Source organism: Astatotilapia calliptera, chromosome 7 (assembly GCF_964374335.1).
Source record: "Astatotilapia calliptera chromosome 7, fAstCal68.1, whole genome shotgun sequence".
Classification (NCBI taxonomy): Eukaryota; Metazoa; Chordata; class Actinopteri; order Cichliformes; family Cichlidae; genus Astatotilapia; species Astatotilapia calliptera.
In genome coordinates this window covers 6,737,987-6,743,570 of record NC_137428.1, presented here as the reverse complement: position 1 = coordinate 6,743,570, position 5,584 = coordinate 6,737,987, and the positions used below count along the sequence as shown (strand labels likewise).

General features: G+C 38.6%; 1 long non-coding RNA gene across 1 annotated transcript; it reads right to left on the bottom strand.

Moving 5' to 3' along the window:
- Positions 1-943: 943 nt before the first annotated feature.
- Positions 944-4,482, bottom strand: LOC113019770 (uncharacterized). The gene is made up of 3 exons (XR_013910284.1): positions 3,894-4,482; positions 2,165-3,757; positions 944-1,965 (listed from the first exon to the last, which is right to left on the bottom strand). It is a non-coding gene; the product is annotated as an uncharacterized LOC113019770 (long non-coding RNA).
- Between the last annotated feature and the right edge of the window lie 1,102 nt (positions 4,483-5,584).

Sequence of the window (5,584 nt, the reverse complement as noted above, 5' to 3'; positions counted from 1 at the left end):
AATGATTAGCAGCAATAAAAGCCGAGGGAGGTCAACAGTGATCACTGACTGTTTTAGGAGCTTTTTGAGATTAAATAGAAGAAAATACATAACATTAAACATGTTAACAACAAAAAAGCCATATTAAACGCAGACTACTTTAGGCCCGGAAGTAGGATTTGTCATGTCATCACTTAACAATCGGATAGTAATCATCCACAACTATTTTCAGTTGCAGATGATAAAGGATTCAGAAAGTTTATTCATGCAGGTCCATATGACAGAGAATGTGCATGTTCGTTTTGTTTTCATATTATAATTTATATTTCATTGTGTTGTGGTTTGCAGTGTTTTGTGTTGTTTCACTTTAAATTTGTAAAAGGAAAAAGCTGAAAATTTAAATAGTTAAAAGTTGAAATGTGAATAGTTGATTTTTGTATTATATGATTTATTTATTACATTTTATGTGGAGTGAATAAATAAAAGTATATTTACGGTGGCTAGTGATGGGATTTCTGGCCCACAGGTTGTCATCGACTTTCAGCCCCGATAAGGCGGCCCATCACGATCATCAGTCCGGATTTACAGAAGAAGCTGACATGCAGCACAAGTTATCGAGAACAATGGCCAACAACATAATGCACATATATTTGATTTTTAATTGCCATTAAAAGTCTTTGAAAGTTATGACACGCTAATGTGGGTTCTTCTGTAGATCATACACGCAGAAAAAAAAATCATGTTAATAAAAACAGAATCAGTGAAGTTTGTATGAAACACAACATTTGTGCTACTGCCAAAACCTTCTGTCCATGACTGTGTATCATGATACTTTTCTAGCTTTTTAAGTGAAGGGCAGCTGCCAACATATTGCTTGAAGGTTCTGTGCAGTTTATATAGAGCAGGACAGACATTTGTGTTTTCAAATGAAAGGAAAAAAAATCAAACAGGTGAGGCGTTGCAATAAAATAAATGTAAAATAAATGATTTTTTTAGTGCTGCTACCTGCCTCTTCATAGACACTTATCCTAAATACCAAGATGTCTTTTTGTGAAAAGAACTCAAAAATAAAAATACAACGTATTATGATGAGGTAAACAAAAGTATATAGTTCATTATATGTACACTTGTTTACTGCCTTACAATAATATAGATATGTAAGTATATTACAGAAATGGGTCTATTATGGTATGTTACAATGTACACGGTATGAAGTATGTTAAGTATATTTTATAACTATGAGTATGTACAGGCTGTAGTGAGTACAAACTGTACAGGCTATGAACAGGATATAAATATGAAAAACTATACAGAAATCTGAGATATACAGTTATACAGAAATGTGAACTATGCAAGTTATAAACAGTTGTAGGATTAAAAATTATCATATGTACAGAATGATTATTTACACAGAACTATACAGTAGTGCAGTTAAGTAATAGCTATAAGCTATAGTAATAGCTTTAAGTCCTGTAGAAAGTTAAATATATGTTGTGCTCACTGGTTACTCTGGTATGAATGACTCTGAATTACTTTATGATAAATAACACACTATTGTCAAAAAACAGTGAAAGAATTCCAGATCACAAGTTTTTAGTTCAAATACAAGTAACAACCTTTGATTAATCAGGTTTTATTTAATCGTGTCAGAGAAAACATCATGTGCTCTTCATGTAGCTGAGTACATTCAGTGTTTAAAACAGAAGTTGTGCAGGTCTGAGATCAGCAGTTTTCTGAAACACCAAACTGAGGTACTGTTAATGCTGATGTATAGTGACACAGTTACAGGGGTGATTAATCCTTTTGACTTTTTGTCTTTAAATTTATCAATAAAACAGCTGCAGCTTTCACTGACAGCACATGTGGTACTTTAACCTTTGTACTGTTTTCTTCAGTTAATTTTGACGTTACTACAAAGATTGAAGATATAGGATGATCTGTCTGCTGTCACTGGGTGGTGCTGAGGTCTGAATCTGAGGACAGCTCCTGTAATCACAAACAGAACAGAATCATCACAAACTGAAATATAAAGTTTATCTCTCAAATCTGAAATAGAGCTGATCCTTCTCTGTCCTCACACACTCGGGATCCGAAGTTGTTCAGTCCTACAGTTCTGCCGACAGCTGTTTATTTTTTTTATTTGTTTTAAAGGCCTTACTAACACATTTTCTAATATCATGTTTACCTTTGAGTTGTTGATGCTTTATAAATGGACATCTGCAAAGATGAGATGATGGAGCAGGTTTCAGTCGAGGTTCAGTCTGCTGCTGCATCCTGGTCACAACATACAGATGTGTTATCAGCTCAGTATTGAACGAGAAATACTAATGTTTCAAATTATTTGTCCTAAAGGATGCAAGCTGTACAGAGTACTGCACATGTGACTTTGTGAACATAATTCATTAAAAATAATTCGGACAGTTTTTTAACCTGAATATTTGTAACAAACTCAGTAAAAAAATAAAAAAAATAATCAGGGGAAAAATGTAACATTTTAACTTGAGCTGACAAGCGGAAGTAGTTGGTTTCAGAGGGGAATTTAAAAGTTGGCGTTAATGTCCTTCCACATGTGGAAAGCGACAGAAAACATGCTGCTGTTTGCACATATTTAACAATCAGCTCTGCACAGGAGCAGAAGCAGAGTCCAGCCCGTTGCTCTTACAGTATAAGAGCAATAATAAAAGTACAGTAACCGTGGTTAGTCACTAAGCAGCCCGGTGCGTTTCTCTTGATTTCTTTAGTCAGGGTAAATTCATTCACCTGCACGGGTTAGCTAAACGAACTTTACAAAACAAGTTTCCCCGACAGCCGAGTGCTCATTTTAGCTAGCTAGGTCCTTAGGTAGCTAGCTAAGGACCTAAATTACGGATTAGCTTACAAACACATTTAACTTAACAAAAATAATGCGATGGGGCCTCAGGTCCTCCTGTCCGGTAGTCCAATTTACTGAAGAACACCTCAGGCTGTCACTTTGAAATAGTCGGTAATGTAAACGCTGGACCTCTCGGCATCTGCCATTCCTGAACAGACACGTGTGAGTTTGTCCGTGACCGCAGCCTCGTCGTCAGTGTTTTCTCCAGTCATTGGTCAGCATTATAATATATGCAAATACATGCGGGTCGGAATCCCCGCACCCCAGCGCGCCCCCGTACGCCAAAACAGTGCCAGCAGAGTGAAACTGAAAAATGGTTTGAAACCGAAAAGTAGATTGAAACCGAAAAAAAATGGATTGAAACCGAAAAAAAAAAAATTGTAAGCGAAAACAAAAAAATTACAGTTTCAATTAATTGTTTTTCACTATCAATTTTTTTTCGGTTTCAATACAAGATTTTTCAGTACATTTATTTCAGTTACAATATTTTTTTTCGGTTTCAATATATTTTTCGGTTTCGTTTCAAGGTGGCATCGTTCTGATTCCATATTATTGCTAATATATATTGTAATATATCTATATCATGGCTAAAGCACTTCTGGATGGATGCAAACTGCATTTCGTTGCCCTGTACCTGTGCATGTGCAATGACAACAAAGTTGAATTCTATTCTATTATATTATGTAAAAGTCCAGACCCTCTGAGGATTATCTGAGTACTTCTAACATTACACAAAGCAAAGGTCTCCATCAGTGTTCATGAAATGCTGGGTTTATCCTTCTTGTGAGGGAGCTGCTGGTGAAGATCACGAGCCCTGCTTGATCCTGGCGACGAGTTTCAGTCTTCCTGGTGTTTCTGAAATGATGCCTCTCACTGTGGGTCAACAGAACTTCTGGCACAGGACAGCTGTAATGAAAGAAATTGAAGAAGTTTTGAAAAAAAAATCTTGGAAATGCCCTAAATGTGAGAAGCAGATTTTGTATTTACTTTTCTTTTGCCAATCAAGATAACAAAGTATAATTTTCACCATTCAATTACTAACATTGTCATCTCCTGCACTGTCTGTTTTGGGCTCTGGGCTTGTCCTTCCCAGCGCTCATGAGACTGCTTTGATACACTGTGGTATGAGGTGCTAACCTGTTGACAGTGTTGGGAAGGTTAATTTTAAAATGTATTCCACCAAAGATTATAGATTAATGTATTCTGAATACTTTACAACTACATGAATGTACTATTGCTGTGTGATTCATTACTATTACTGAAGGCTACTCGCCATACCAATACCAACTAGATGTTAAAATCTTAATATAAATGAGTAACAGTAGGTGGACATTAGGTAAGGCTGCACTTTTTGCAGCGATCTCGTGTAGAAAACTATTCAGCGCGTATATACTAGCATATATACTGGGCTAGCTGGTATATAATGATGTGCTACGTGATCGCTAGCGACACAGCTATGTTAGCATAACATAAACAGTGAAGCTGGAGGACGAACACTAACACTTTTACACTTATAAAAGTTAACGTTAAGGTTCCTCGTGGTTAGAGACAAATGCAATCGCATGGCAGGATGCTGTAAACGGACCAAACTTCAGTCAGGAGAACAACTTCAAGGTTCAAGGTTCTTTATTTGTCACATGCATAGTTATACAAGTATAACACACAGTGAAATGCAGCCTGACACGCTCCTCGACATGTGCAAAAAAATTGGGGGGGGGGGGGGGGGGGGTGTAGAGGAAGAACATTATATATATGTAGTATATACATTGGGTGAATGTGCAGTAGTAGCAGCAAGCAGGTGAATTCTGTACATTAATATGAATAGACATCTGACTATTTCACAGGATAGACAATATAAACATATTTAAAATTAAAGGAATTGAAATGTACATTGTTCCTTGGTTTAGTGTCTGGAAGAGTCCTGACTCAGTCAATTATAGATGATGTGAGAGGGCGGGTGTGTGTGTTTAGGGCACGGATGGCTTGGGGATAGAAGCTCCTCTTGAGTCTCTCTGTCCTTGCCCGGAAGATGCGGAACCTTCTACCAGATTGCAGAAGTTGGAACAGTTTGTTGCCAGGATGGGACGGGTCCTTCAGTATCTGCGCTGCTCTAGTCCGGCATCTCCTGGTGTAGGTGTCCTGAAGCGGGGGGAGAGCAATCCTGCAGCAGCGTTCTGCTGTACGGATCACTCTCTGGAGAGCTTTTTGGTCCTTCACACAGCTGTTCCCAAACCACGATGTCATGTTCTGTGTGAGGATGCTCTCCACAGCGCCTGTATAGAAAATCCTGAGGATCTTTGGAGAGACCCTGAACTTCCTCAGTTGTCGTAGGTGATACAGGCGCTGCCTAGCCTTTTTGGTCTGGACCTGAATGTGGGCAGCCCATGTCAGGTCTGAGGAGATGTGGACACCAAGATACTTGAAGGACTGCACCCTCTCCACTGGAGCTCCATTGATGATAATGGGCTTGTAGTCTCTGTGCTGACCCCTTCTGAAGTCCACCACCAGCTCCTTGGTCTTGCTGACGTTCAGCTGGATGTGGTTGTCCTGGCGCCAGATTCTTCACTTCATCCATGTAGGCCGCCTCATCGTTGTTGGAGATGGCACCCAACACCACTGTGTCGTCAGCAAACTTCACAATGGTGTTGGAGCCATGGGTGGCCACACAGTCTGAAGTGTAGAGGGAGTAGAGCAGTGGCGAGAGTTTTTTTTTTTTTTTTCTACTTATCATAT